Source organism: Orcinus orca, chromosome 1 (assembly GCF_937001465.1).
Source record: "Orcinus orca chromosome 1, mOrcOrc1.1, whole genome shotgun sequence".
In the NCBI taxonomy this organism is placed as follows: domain Eukaryota; kingdom Metazoa; phylum Chordata; class Mammalia; order Artiodactyla; family Delphinidae; genus Orcinus; species Orcinus orca.
This window is the reverse complement of record NC_064559.1, coordinates 104610881-104624894: the sequence shown is the minus strand read 5'-3', so window position 1 is coordinate 104624894 and position 14014 is coordinate 104610881. Positions and strand designations below refer to the sequence as shown.

At 41.1% G+C, this 14014-nt stretch overlaps 1 long non-coding RNA gene across 4 annotated transcripts in view; it reads right to left on the bottom strand.

The window, feature by feature from the left end:
* Positions 1–14014, bottom strand: part of LOC117198531 (uncharacterized) — a 41596-nt gene that overhangs the window by 8664 nt on the left and 18918 nt on the right. For 2 of the 4 annotated variants that reach the window (XR_004479738.2, XR_007471957.1), the window contains one exon: positions 1865–9481. This is a non-coding gene — a long non-coding RNA (uncharacterized LOC117198531). Of the gene's footprint in view, positions 1–1864; positions 9482–14014 lie in introns of those variants that run through there. The other 2 variants (XR_007471958.1, XR_007471959.1) reach the window with 2 other exon arrangements.

Genomic DNA, 14014 nt, shown 5'->3' with positions numbered 1-14014 from the left:
CACCCCTTCCAATGGAGCTGCTCCCTATCATGCCCCTCTATTTGCTTCTTTCACAACAATTAGCACAGTCTCATTATTTGTCTCATTTACTGTGTTGTTATCTCTCTCCCTGAGTAGAATATAAGCCCCATAGGGGCAGGGCCTTGACTTGCTCACTGTTACCTCCCTAGCACTCTGCACACAATATAAATGCAAAAATCGTTTGCATAATGAATGACTGAATAAAATGGTGCCTAACCCATGCACACATCTGCCAAATTCATCGCAACCATTTAGTTCCATTGTAATAATATTAATATATTTTGATGACCCACCACAGTTTTTGTTTGTTTTTTTTGTTTTGTTTTGCGGTACGCGGGCCTCTCACTGTTGTGGCCTCTCCCGTTGCGGAGCACAGGCTCCGGACGCGCAGGCTCAGCGGCCATGGCTCACGGGCCCAGCCGCTCTGCGGCATAGTGGGATCTTCCCGGACCGGGGCACGAACCCGTGTCCCCTGCCTCGGCAGGCGGACTCTCAACCACTGTGCCACCAGGGAAGCCCCCCATTACAGTTTTTAAATAGCATATTCCTGTTTGCTATTAATAGCTTTTACATACATTACTTATTTTGATCTTAAGAATTAACCCTGTGAGGAAAGTAGGGCAGAGATGACACCAAATTAAGGATTAAAAAAAAAATTGAAGCTGAGAGAAGTAACCAAGCTAGAAAGTGCCAAAATCTAAATCTAAAATCAGGTATTGGGAAAACGCAGTGATGTCCAGCACCAACTACCAGGTTTAGGCCAAACTTCACAGGTTATGGGCCCAGTCCTCCACAAGGCTGCCCTCACTTCAGATACCAGTCACAAGAGCAGGAGTCCCACTACTCCGTCAAGTTTGAGAGTTCGCTAGAACTACTCACAGAACTCAGGAAAGCATCGTACTTACTATTAAAGTATTAGTACAAAAGGATACAAATCAGGACGAGCTGAAAGAAGAGACAGATGGGGTGAAATGTGGGTGAGACCCAAACATGAAGCTTCGGGTCATCTCTCATGGAGTCCTGGATAGCATTACCTCCTCCCGGTTACACCGTGTGCCAACATTCAAGAGTGTTGCCAAGCAGGGCTTCCCTGGTGGCGCAGTGGTTGAGAGTCCACCTGCTGATGCAGGGGACGCGGGTTCGTGCCCCGGTCTGGGAAGATCCCACATGCCGTGGAGCGCCTGGGCCCGTGAGCCATGGCTGCTGAGCCTGCGCGTCCGGAGCCTGTGCTCCGCAGCGGGAGAGGCCATAACAGTGAGAGGCCCACGTACCGAAAAAAAAAAAAGTGTTGCCAAGCAGAGATGCTTACCCAAGTCTCTGGTGTCCAGAGTTTTTATTGAGGCTCAGTCACACCCTGCCCACACCTCTGACCTGTCGTCTCCTGTCCTCTGGAGGTCAGAACTGATACAGCATCTTTCAAAGCCACCATCATAAATCACATTGTTAGACTGGTCAGTGGCCAAACTCCCCAGGCAGACAAAGACACTCCTATCAGGTAGGACATTTTAGGGGCCTAGATATTACCTCCCAGTAGCTGAGGGCAAAGGCCAGGCCTCTCTTTGGGTAAAGTTAATTCTTCATTATACAAGGGAGATTTACTCTTTTTTTTTTTTTTTTTTAATTCTAAGTCTAGTGCTCTAAACACACTGCTCTGTTTAATCTTGAATCTCTAAGTCTGACCTATCTTTCCTCTTTTAGAGTCTGCTTCAGGTCACATGTTGCCCTGGAGAACTGAGAAGGATGAGCAGACCTACAACCAATTATGGCCCCAAGAAAGCAAGAGGACAGAAGTAAGCAAAGTCTTTATTATCAAACAAGAAATATGCTGTTTAAAGAAAAAAAAAAAAAAGAAATATGCTGTTTATAAAGAAAATTATTACAAATTCTCTTTTTTTTTTACATGATGTTGCTGAAATAAGATCTAGCAAATGTAGCTGTTAGTAAGGAAAAGACTAAAACAATGCTGGGCAGTGACATCAAAGTAACATAATACTGTAATCTAGTTGACATTCTCTGATGATATACTACTACCCTGCAGCCTGTAATTCCCTACAGATTAACATGCCAAGAAAATGCCAGTTACTTATTGGAATGTAAAATTCAGATGATTTTCACTGATGTCAGGGAGTGGGGGCTCGTTATGGGTATGTGTATGTGTGGCTTCTTTCTCCCACTCTTTACAAAAGTCAATAGTGATCATTAACTTTTGAGGAAAAGGTGTCATCACGCTGTCATTAAAAACCATTTATCAAGTCTCCAAACTGCAAAGTATATTTTGTCTTTGATTGTAACCATTTGTTTATTTTCCGTTCTCCCAACTAGATGGTGAGCAGTTCACAAAGGTACTCAATAAATATTTTTTAAGGGACTTCCCTGGTGGTGCGGTGGTTAAGAATCTGCCTGCTAATGCAGGAGACACGAGTTCGAGCCCTGGTCCGAGAAGACCCCATATGCCGCGGATCAACTAAGCCCGTGCGCCACAACTACTGAGCCTGCGCTCTAGAGCCCGCGAGCCAAAAGTACTGAGCCCGAGTGCCTAGAGCCCGTGCTCCGCAACAAGAGAAGCCACTGCAATGAGAAGCCCACACACCGCAATAAAGAGTAGCCCCTGGGGCTTCCCTGGTGGCGCAGTGGTTGAGAGTCCACCTGCCAATGCAGGGGACATGGGTTTGTGCCCCGGTCCGGGAAGATCCCACATGCCGCGGAGTGGCTGGGCCCATGAGCCATGGCCGCTGAGCCTGCGCGTCCGGAGCCTGTGCTCTGCAATGGGAAAGGCCACAACAGTGAGAGGCCCGCGTACCGCAAAAACAAAAACAAAAAAGGAGTCGTCCCTGCTCGCCGCAACTAGAGAAAGCCCACATGCCACAACGAAGACCCAATGCAGCCAAGAATAAAAATAAATTAAATAAATAAAATTTTTTTTAAAGGCATTGAAATTGTGGCCAGAAGGCCAGGTTCCCATTCTGGCTCTTCTCCTTATTGATTGTTTGACCTTGGGCAGGTCTCAATTCCTAAATCTATTTCCGCATCTGCAAAATGGAATTACTCACATTTGCTCTACTTACTTCATAGGGTTATTGTAAGAATCAAATGCATACGTGGATTTTAAGGTATTTTGCAAACTGTGAAATGTCTTACTAATACAACATTTTTTTTCCAATTAGAAATTATTTTTAAAGTGACATGGGGGGACTTCCCTGGCGGTCCAGTGGTTAATACTTCACCTTCCAATGTAGGGGGTGCTGGTTCGATCCCTGGTTGGGGAGCTGAGATCCCACATGCCTGTGGCCAAAAAACCAAAACATAAAACAGAAGCAATATTGTAACAAATTCAGTAAAGACTTTAACAATGGTCCACATCAAAAAAATCTTTTTAAATAAATAAATAAATAAAGTGACATGGGGACTTCCCTGGTGGTCCGGTGGTTAAGACTTCACACTCCCAATGCAGGGGGCCTGGGTTCGATCTCTGGTGGGAGAACCAGATCCCACATGCTGCAACTAAGAGCCTGCATGCCGCAACTAAGATCCCAGCGCAGCCAAATAAATAAACAAATATTTACAGTGACATGTATTTTACTAGGATGTAAAATGTGATTGGGGAAACAGACTCAAGAATTCCAAGCCTAAGCAGATTGAGAGCAGGGAAGCTACCTCTCACCTCATCAGTCCTGTCGTAGTCTAGAGGGACCTCTTCCTGCTCTCTATCAATGTGTCTTCTGTGAGTCTCAGTTTCTTTATAACAATTTCTCTAAGCCTCAGTTACGCCATCTTTTACATGGGAATAAAACATGCCCTATTTACCCCAGATGGTTTGATGGGAGGCTCAAATTAGATCATTGTTGCTCAGGTCTCTTTGCCAGCCATAAAGTGCTATAGAAATGTAAAGAAATCTGGTAATATTTTCCTAAAGGTGATGAACTTTCAGGAATAGCTTCAATAAAGCATAAAAGCCGAGGGTATGGGAGGCTTACACTGGGAGGCACATCCCAGGAAAGAATAGAATATGCTTCACTGTCTTGGGTTGGATTACATATTGCTTTACAAACTCCATTCTGGCAAGGTCTTGGAAGAAAGTAAAATGAAACACAGGCCCTTTCACATCCATTGGCTTATTAAATCTTACCAACACTGTGCCAACCAGGAATTATTATACCCATTTTGCTGATGGGAGAACTGAAGTTTGGAGATATTGATACTTTCCCAAGATCATGCAACTGGTAAATGGTTGCATCTGAAACTAACTCTTCCAACATCAGTGGGAGAGGACAAAGTGTGCTTAAACCAAAGGGAAGAACAAGTGGGCGGTAGCCTTACAAAATGGCCCATTTCTCATTCCTCCCAAGCTATCAGACCTACTCTCTTTTACAAATACTTCCTGTTTCTCACGATGGCTAGGGGGCCCAGATAAACAACTGTGACAGCAGGTAGATTTAGGATACAATACAGTGACTGACAGCCATGGGTGGACAAGAGGGCATTTCTACTGGAGGGGAATATGGTCAGTGTTCACAGCTGTGGCAGCCTCCTCCCCTGAAAGATCTTTAATTGGCGAAGAAGTGTCTATGCCAGCTTCAATCCATCCCTGTTAGACATGCCCAGTTCTTAAGTCACATAGACTCAAAGGTCTGCATAAACACTCACTACTCTCCCACCTCCACCCTCATAACTACATTCACCCTAAGGCTTAGGCAAGTCAAGAGCAGTTCCTCAGTCACAAAAATGCCAGGAGTCCCTGTTTATATATAAACCTTTTTTCATGACCTAAAATTCTTCCTTTATTAATTCATGTCTCTTCTCTTATGTAAAAATCTAATTCAAATACCAAAAATTGGAAATAGCCCCAATGTCCAGTCCATCAGTTTGGAGACCAATTTAAATAAATTATGATAACACATTCGTTCAGTGGACTATTTTTTTAAATGCATCATTCTTTTTTTTATAAATTTATTTTACTTTTTATTTACTTTTGGCTGCGTTGGGTCTTCGTTGCTGCGCGCGGGCTTTCTCTAGTTGTGGCGAGTGGGGGCTACTCTTTGTTGTGGCGCGCGAGCTTCTCTTTGCGGTGGCTTCTCTTGTTGCAGAGCACGGGCTCTAGGCTCACGGACTTCAGTAGTTGTGGCATGTGGGCTCAGTAGTTGTGGCACACAGGCTCAGTAGTTGTGGCTTGTGGGATCTAGAGCACAGGCTCAGTAGTTGTGGCACACGGGCTTTGTTGCTCCATGGCATGTGGAATCTTCCCAGACCAGGGCTCAAACCCATGTCCCCTGCACTGGCAGGTGGATTCTTAACCATTGCGCAACCAGGGAAGTCCCCATTCAATGGACTATTAAACAGTCATTAAAAAGAATGAAGCAGATGTGGCAAGACTGCCACAATATAATGTTAAGTGAATTAGTAAAGGGAAGATCAGGGTGTATGGTATGCTCCCATTTTTATAAAAAGAAAAATATTAAATGTTTTAATAAAAAGAAATATTTTTAATGAAAATACTAAAAATTTAAGCTTACAGTGGTACAGAAAACTTCTAGAAGAATACACAAGAACTAGTAACAGTGGTTGACTCTGGTTAAGGAGACATACTTTTCATTGTACAGCTTTAGTACGGTTTGAATTTTGCCGTGGCATGTATTACTCTTTCAATTAAAAAACAACTTTAAAAATGAACTCAGGGGCTTCCCTGGTGGCGCAGTGGTTGAGTAGTCCGCCTGCCGATGCAGGGAACACGAGTTCGTGCCCCAGTCCGGGAAGATCCCACATGCCACGGAGCGGCTGAGCCCGTGAGCCATGGCTGCTGGGCCTGCACGTCCAGAGCCTGTGCTCCACAACGGGAGAGGCCACAACAGTGAGAGGCCCGCGTACCGCAAAAAAAAAAAAAAAAAAAATGAACTCAAAAATTTTTTCCCTCAAAAGATTTCCTTGTCCATCCGACTTCTCAACTATCTCTTAAATCTGATCACCTCCCTCCCTCCCCTTGCCTCTGCCCCAGACTAACTGCTAGGGATTGACGGTGCTTTTCCCTTGGAGACAAAAAAGCAGAGAGGGAAGTTTTTTTGTTTTGGGGTTTGTTTTTCTTTTACACAATTATTTTAAAAGAATAGCACCTGGTTATCCACAATATTTAGTTAAATTGAAAGCTATTGGAAGGCACATCACAGTCACATCCACTTACAAGCCATATCTTGAATTACAGAATTGTTTGAAGGTCAATTTTTAGCTGTTTGCCTTGAGTGCCAGAATTGCTTTTCATGGTTCTGTCCCTGCAGGTTCAGGCCACCAACCCTTCTCTCTTCAACTAATGCAACATTCTTCTAATTAGTCTCACTGATTCTACTGTTTCTCATTCTCCCTCTCCTATAATCCAACCCAATACAGCAATCAGAGTGATATAAGATTTAAATCTCATAGTCATATCCCCATTGCCCTTGAGTTAAAGTCTACTTTCTTTAACACGGTTTACAAGGCCCTCCAGATCTGGATTCTTCAGCCCCAATCTCCCTCTCCCCACTCCCTTTGCTAGATGCCTCAGGGCCCCGCCCCCTGCTCTATACTCCAGCCGTATTGCATGTGCACTAAACTTTCTGTTTCCTGAACCATCAGTGCTCTCTCTGGCCTTAAACTCTTGTATCTGCTGCTTGCACTTTGGGGAGCACCCCACACACACACAACTGACTGCAGAGCAGCGACCAAAATATATGTGCTGCCACAGGCTTTCCTCTCTGAGGCATACACTTCTCCTGTTGGAACAAGTATCCTTTCGATTAAAAGTAATAAATCTCCTCTTGTTTAAGGAGCAGATGGTTAAGATTGTTGCTTTTGCTTTTAGCAATGCTCTTAAATGGGAAAGGAAACCTATAGGCATAGGCATAGAGTGAGAAGAGATCAAATATTAAGGCCAAGAACTAATTCCTAGCAGCCAGGCAGAAGTTCCAGGGGGGTCGCTCAAGTTCTTTACGTCAAGACCTCCACAAGAGCTCCACAAGGGCCCCTCTCGTCATAGACCCCAAGTTCTAGCAATGAACTCAAAGTTCATCCTCCAATGTGTGATGGCCAAGTTTACTCAGAAATCTGTGAATCACTTGGACTGCACTTCCCCTCCCACCTCCAACCTCCCAACCCTCACCCAGCTTCCATTTTGATGTTTAATAAGGGAACTTCCTGTGTGCACGTGCTCCAACAGAGATAACATTTAAAGGCTCATACTTGAACTGAACGATGTAAATATCCCCCAACAACACAGAACAGAGACCAGATTTTTCTGGTTCTTTTGTAATGTCCACACCATACCCATTCTTCAAAATCTGTCACACTTCCAGATAACACCAGGTAGCAATGAACTCTTCCCATGTGCACTTCAGCATATCTTGTCTTGAATTGTTCTCTGACAGCAATAGGCACTTTCAACAAGAGTCGAATGGAAAAATACCAAACTGGGAGTAAAATGATCTAGCTTCCAGTCAAAAATCTGCCACGAACTCCATGTAATCTCGAGCAAGTCAACTTTCCGGGCCTCAATGCTCCCTGCAGAATAAGGCTGAACCGCTTATCTCTAAGGATCTTCCACAGCCTATGGGTCAACGACTCTGAGCTCCTCAAATTTCGGGAGCACAGGCCACATCCTTTCTCAGGGCTAGACACATAATAGGAGCTCTATTAATACTTGAATGAAAACCATTGATGAAAAGGTTGCCTGGCCTCAGCCCTTCTATACCAAACCGACATGCCACAGATGATTGTGTCTTCCTTGAAGCACTCTCTCAAAGTCTACAAGTGAGTCTACAACTTCACTGATACAAATCTAACAACTTTTAATATCTTGTTCTACTGGAAAGTTATTCCTTAGCATAAACTTAAATCTCTCCAGATCAACCTTCAAGACAGCTGAGAATCATCAGCTTCAAATTTGTCTTATTTCCCCCACCCAAGGACTCCTTTTTGCTGCAGCACTTAGATTCTAGTTCAGAAAGCAAATACTAAAGCTGGGCCACTAATTTGTTAGGTTCAACTATTTGGCCCTACTGCCCAGACCCCCAGTGTTACCACTAAGCAAGCCAAGAGATTATGTGAATCACTGACTGACACTCAAAGGCAAAAGATAAACAAAAACAAACTCCTTTTCAGTAATTTCACTTAGAAAACCAAGTATAGTGGAAAAAAAAAAAAAACCCACCAAAAATAAAAAAGCCTAATATTTTAAGCTTTTGGGGATGTTGGGGGTGTAGAGTTCTGAAGAGCTGGTTTCCGAAGGGCACTGCATACCAGACAAAGTAGTACAAGAGCCTCCCGGCTGTTGTGTCAATGAAGCCTTTCAGGCCTTCCACACTACTTCACTTGTTCCCCTAAAGTAGCGGTTTCTGGAAGCTAAACTCTCAGCTGGCGAGAACAGTGAACCCTGTGCCATTTGTCTATCAACTTCTTTAAAAAGAAAAACCTCCTGTACAGCTGTCTTGTTTTGCATTTTCTATTCTGTACTTCAGTACACGTAATGACAAACAGAGGAGGCAAGGGGCTCTTTTAAAACTGTGAAGAAAGAAGAAATAAAACAGTGCCCAGAAGTCTCTGCTTCAGCTATTGGGAAAAGTTTGCAGCCCATAGAAACGAGCACTAATTTAAAATAACAAAAAAAATTCAGTTCTGAGCACTAGGAATTAACAATAAGGCATACTTCAGGTTTGGGGGTACATAAGAAGAGGTACACAGTCCATGCCTCCTTTCTAAATTAAACAATATAGTCTTCCAAAATCTGAAGGTAAAAATCTTTTCACATGTGAATTTTATCTCAAAAGATAAACTTTAATAAATAAATAAATAAATAAACTCAGAAAATCTTTTCACACACAATCTACTCTATTGGCACTACCGTAGGAAAATAGTGCAGATAATTCAAAGTAGTAAATATTCCCCAAAGCATTTTTTTCCCAAAAACATTTTTTACCACACTTTTGTATACCCAATGTATGTTTTACAGAAAATGTATCTTTGTAATTTTATTTTTCTTAAAGTAATTGCTTAGTATAAGTAGTTTACACCACTTGAGCCCACACCCATTGACAGCATAAGAAAGCAGTTCAAAGAGTGCCTAAAAAGAATGGAAACTAAATGTTTTCCCCAAATAATATATTTTTTAGAATCCCAAAACCCTACATGTTGAAAACTGGTGTTTAAAGGAATATTATTTTAAAAGAACTATCAACACTATCCATTAAAAAAAAAAAAACTAGCAATGTCTTAACCTTAACACATCAAGAACTGAAACAAACTGATAAAACCTGACAAAATTACAAAGTATATAATAATATAAATAAATAAGAAATAACCGGGCTTCCCTGGTGGCGCAGTGGTTGAGAGTCCGCCTGCCGACGTGGGGGACACAGGTTCGTGCCCCAGTCCGGGAGGATCCCACATGCCGTGGAGCGGCTGGGCCTGTGAGCCATGGCTGCTGAGCCTGCGTGTGCGGAGCCTGTGCTCCGCAACGGGAGAGGCCACAACAGTGAGAGGCCCACGTACCGCAAAAAAACAAACAAACAAACAAAACACAAAGAAATAACCATAAATATGAGGAATTGTTCGTACTTAATAGTAGTCATCAAAGAATTGATACTAAAACAATAAAATAACATTTTTTGTCTCCCAACTTAGCAAATGAAAAACAAATGAGACTACTTCAGTGCTGTTGACTGCCATGAAATGGGCCTCACGCTGATGGGGACAATACTTCCAGTAAGCAATGTGTCAAAATATATCAGGAACCTTAAAAATGGTATACTCTTTAGCTTGGCAGCTCAACTTCCAGGAATTGGACCTAAGGAAAAAAACCTAAATACAAAAAAGAGTTGGTTCACAAAGATGGTCACTGAAGCATCAAATGGGCATGGCTGAACAAATGATGACACATCTCACTATTGTCAAGTAGGTATTTTAAATGAAATAGATGAACATTTTTAATGCTTGTGATACAATTTTAAGGAAAAAACCAAAATAAACAATTCTATTTCATGATCACAAGTCTTTTTAATGTTTTTAAAAGACTTAGAAGGAAATATACAGAAATAGTTGTCTTTAGAATTATGGATTCATGTTTTTCTTTTTTTATATTTTCAAAATTTTCAAAGGGTCCTTTTCATAATGGAACAAAACAAATTAAGCTTAACTTTAAAACATACTGTCTCTATAATGTGTAAATAATGCCAGTGTGACTGCTAGGATGAATATGAAGTTGTTTTTGAAATAACTAGTTATTTCATTTTAACTCAGAAGCCATGATGAACTCTCTCTCCTTCTGCATTTCTGGAACCATGAATTTAGTACTTTGGGAGTTTAGCACTTTAGGACTATAGTTTAAAATTTAACTAAATCTCTATACTAATATTACTTTCCCACTCGATTTCAAGCTTAATGAGAGCCAAGATCATATGGTTTTTACATAGTGAACCTACCACCCACTCCCCAGCTCTTCTGCATATAATCAGAACTTCATGATGATGACTGTTTCTCTAATTGGTAAAGAGCTAGTAAGTAGAGTTCAGCTAGCAAAATGATCAAATATAATTGAGACCAGTTACTATAATTGACAGGTAGTTACTAAAAATGCAGTATATTAATACTACTCTCGCCATATTAGGCAGACAAATAAGTGCCAGATGAACCTCAATTCAGAATGTGAACAAATAACCTCTTGGCCATTCAAACCAATTCATTTGAGACCTACTTAGTGGTTCTAGAGGACTTCACATTACCCCTGTATTTCTACAGGCCTGCCCTGGTCCTGGTCCATTTCTCAGAGTTTTAGAAACTCTCATTGGCCATCATCCCTGGCACTGCTCCCACAACCTCCAAAATCATAAAATTTTTACCTTTACCTGTGAGTCACCCAACGAATTGCATGACTTTGGACAACTTATGTGCTTTCAAGGTTTACATTCCCTCTTCTATAACTTAGAGCTACACTGTTCAGTTAAAGTAGCTATTAGCTACATGTGGCTATCGAGCACTTGAAATGTGCCTCCTGCAAACTCAGATATGCTGTAAGTGTAAAATACATATCACATTTTATAGACTTGGTATGAAAATATAATGTAAAATATCTTAACCATCTTTATATTGATTATATGTTTAAATGATAATATTTTGTTAATTAGGTTAAATAAAATATATTATTTAAATTAATTTCACCAATTTTTAAAAAACTTTTTAAACGTGGCTACTAGAAAATTTTAAAGTAAATAACGTGACTCAGGGGCTTCCCTGGTGGCACAGTGGTTAAGAATCCGCCCGCCAATGCAGGGGACACGGGTTCAAGCCCTGGTCTGAGAAGAACCCACATACCGCGGGGCAACTAAGCCTGTGCACCACAACTACTGAGCCTGTGCTCTAGAGCCTGCGAGCCACAACTACTGAGCCCGTGTGCTACAACTACTGAAGCCTGTGCGCTTAGAGCCCGTGCCCTGCAACAAGAGAAGCCACTGCAATGAGAAGTCCTTGCACCACAATGAAGAGTAGCACCCGCTCTCCTCAACTAGAGAAAGCCCGCACACAGCAATGAAGACCCAACGTAGCCAAAACTAAATTAATTAATTCATTTTTAAAAAATTGGCTCACATTATATTCCTATTATATGGCTTACCCTGAGGGACTACAGGACTTCAAAGACCCCTCCTCCTGGATTTAAACAGTCTTCCAGGGAATTCCCTGGCGGTCCAGTGGTTAGGACTCGCCGCTTTCACTGCGGAGGGCACAAGTTCAATCCTTGGTGGGGGAACTAAGATCCTCAAGCCACATGACTTGGCAAAAAATATATATATATATTCTTCCAAAATTTGTTTGGCTTCAAATCTCTGTTTTACCACTTAGTAGCTTTATAACCCTAGGCAGTTATTTAAACTCTCTGTGTTTAGTTTCCTCATTGGTAAAAATGGAGATGATGATAATGATAGTACCTAGCTCCTAGAGCTCTTATCAGTATATGGATTAAATGACTGTACACATGTAATGCACTTAGAACTGTGCCTAGCACTTACAGACTAGTGTTAGCTATTTTCATCATCATTATTATTCACCAAGGAGAGCAAAGTCACAAACTATGCCCTTACTGTTTAAAATACCTAGATGAAAACAGGAAATATCTTGTATAATTCCAAATATAGTGTTGCTTAATATTAAGGGATGTATTATAAATATCCAGGTAGTTCAATGAATTTCAAGCTTTAATTCAGATGGATTATGTTCTATATATCCATTCATTCAACTACTAAGTATTCCTTGGATATCTACTATGTGCTAGGCATTTTTACAAGTATAAACAAAACTAGACAAAAACTGCTGTCTTCATTGGGTTTACATTCTAGTAGAGGGCAGTAAAGCCAATGACCAATAAAGTCAATCTGAACTACTTGGGTTTTTTTAAGATCACATATTCTTGGATATTTAAAAGAGGCCTTAAGGGACTTCCCTGGTGGCGCAGTGGTTAAGAATCAGCCTGCCAATGCAGGGGACACGGGTTTGAGCCGTGGTCCGGGAAGGTCCCACGTGCCACGGAGAAACTAGGCCCGTGCACCACAACTACTGAGCCCGCAAGCCACAACTACTGAGGCCCGCTCGCCTAGAGCCCGTGCTCTGCAGCAGGAGAAGCCACCGCAGTGAGGAGCCCACACACTGCAGCGAGGAGTGGTCCCCACTTGCCGCAACTAGAGAAAGCCCGCCCGCAGCAACGAAGACCCAACGCAGACAAAAATAAATAAAATAAATAAATTTATTTTTTTTAAAAGGCCTTAAAAGTAAGCTCAAAAATTATAAAAATTTTCCTAGTTTTTTCCCCATTCCCAGCACCCTTTCAAAAGAATGATAAACCTAATTAGTACTCTGTACCACTGCACCAATTAGTACCTACCCAGAGCTAAGGGGAAAGAAGCTACAACAAAGATGTGTTTAAGCTCATTACTTAAACCAAATGAAAGCGTAAGATTCAGAGAATTCTTTTCATATCTGTTTCAGAGTTTGAGAAAATATACAATCTGATGCAACAGATTATAGGATTTTGCATTTTTAAACTTAGATTTAATTGATGAGAGCAAAATATAAATAGGTGCCACCTAGCAATTCCATCCTATGTGTATACACTAGAGCAGAAAGCAGCAACCTTTTTCTATAATGGGTCAGAAGGTAAATATTTCAGTCTTTGCAGGCCATCTAATCTCTGTTGCAACTACTCACTGGGCCTGAAAACAGCCATAGACAATATATAAACAAATGAGCATGGCTGTTCCAATAAAATTTTATTTATGGACACTGAAACTTGAATTTTCATGTGTCATAAAATATCGGTGTTTCTTTTTAAACTTTTAAAAGCCATTCAATAATGTAAAAACCATTCTTACCTTCTGGATCATACAAACACAGGTGGAAAGCCCTATGGACCAGGCCATAGTTTGCTGACTCCTGCCTTAGAGAACTCTCACACATGCACAAAAACAGCTACATATGAGAACATACATAACATCATTATGTGGATTAGCAAATAATTGGAAATAACCTAAATAACTATAATAGGAGGATGATAAATAATATTGGTATAACTGGAGATACTTGTATCAACATGGATAAATCTTATGAACATAACATTGAAAGGGAAACACAAATTACAGTTTAGTTACATGCCATTTATAGAAAGTTTTTAAATATGCAAAAACTATATATTACTGTGCATATTTAGCATATATAATAAAACTACGAAGAAACAGATGGGATTGTTTAACATCAAAGTCATTTACCTGGGCACCTGAGCATGATGGCAGGGTGAGAGACAGGAAGAGAAGGATGCAATTGGAGAAGGGTGCACAGAAGGTTTCAATTGGACTGGTTCATAAATGTCCATTCTTTATACTGTGTTGTATGCCTTGAATGTTTAATAATAAATAAAAAGGAATGTGTAGGTTTAATGTGAGTTTAGCAAATGGTTTGTCCTGTTTAGGGGAGGGAGGTTCAATTTTTATTAAAA